Here is a 667-nt window from a genome sequence, read left to right on the forward strand (position 1 = left end):
AAGTTACAAGAACAGGGAGATTTAAAGGGACTATCTGCATTGTCTTTGTCTTAGAAATGTTACCAAGTTGCAAGGCTCCTTGAACAGGTAGAGGGACAGAAAAATGAAATGCATGTCTTACAAAGCAAAGTCCTAAAGCTCACCTATTGTTCTTGTGTTTTGGATAGACTTAGAAACATCTTCATGTTTTAGCACCCATCTTGGGCACCAAGATCCATTGTCTAAATTTTTAGAGGTGCTAGGTATGGCCACATGTATTCCCTCAGCTCAAAAAGTATACAGACTACAGATTAAAAAACATTTTGAGTTTTCTTCCTCCCCCCTTATGTCTCCCCATTCATAATACAGACCGTGCACAGAGCCTAGGCTGAGGTATATATGGGACTGGATTATTTTCCTCCTCTTTTATATACAGACAGTGTAAGAACATAGCCTCTGGTCAGCACCAGGAGGCCCCTAACTCACTCATTATGAGAACTCCAGGTCACACGAAAACTTTCTTAAATCCATCTGAGAGCAGACTCCCAATGTCCTCCTACTAGGTTCCATTTCTTGGAGGTCCACTGCCTCCCAACATCACCACAATAAAGAACAAGCCTTTAGCACATGAATTTTTTTCTTTTTTTTTTTTTTGTGGTATTGGGGCTTAAACTCAGGGCCTTCTCCT

At 40.9% G+C, this 667-nt stretch overlaps 1 non-coding gene across 1 annotated transcript; it reads right to left on the bottom strand.

Moving 5' to 3' along the window:
• Positions 1 to 323: 323 nt before the first annotated feature.
• LOC141421142 (small nucleolar RNA SNORA51) lies at positions 324 to 455 on the bottom strand. Its single transcript, XR_012445816.1, has one exon. It is a non-coding gene; the product is annotated as a small nucleolar RNA SNORA51 (small nucleolar RNA).
• Between the last annotated feature and the right edge of the window lie 212 nt (positions 456 to 667).

Source organism: Castor canadensis, chromosome 2, assembly GCF_047511655.1.
Source record: "Castor canadensis chromosome 2, mCasCan1.hap1v2, whole genome shotgun sequence".
NCBI classification, from domain to species: domain Eukaryota; kingdom Metazoa; phylum Chordata; class Mammalia; order Rodentia; family Castoridae; genus Castor; species Castor canadensis.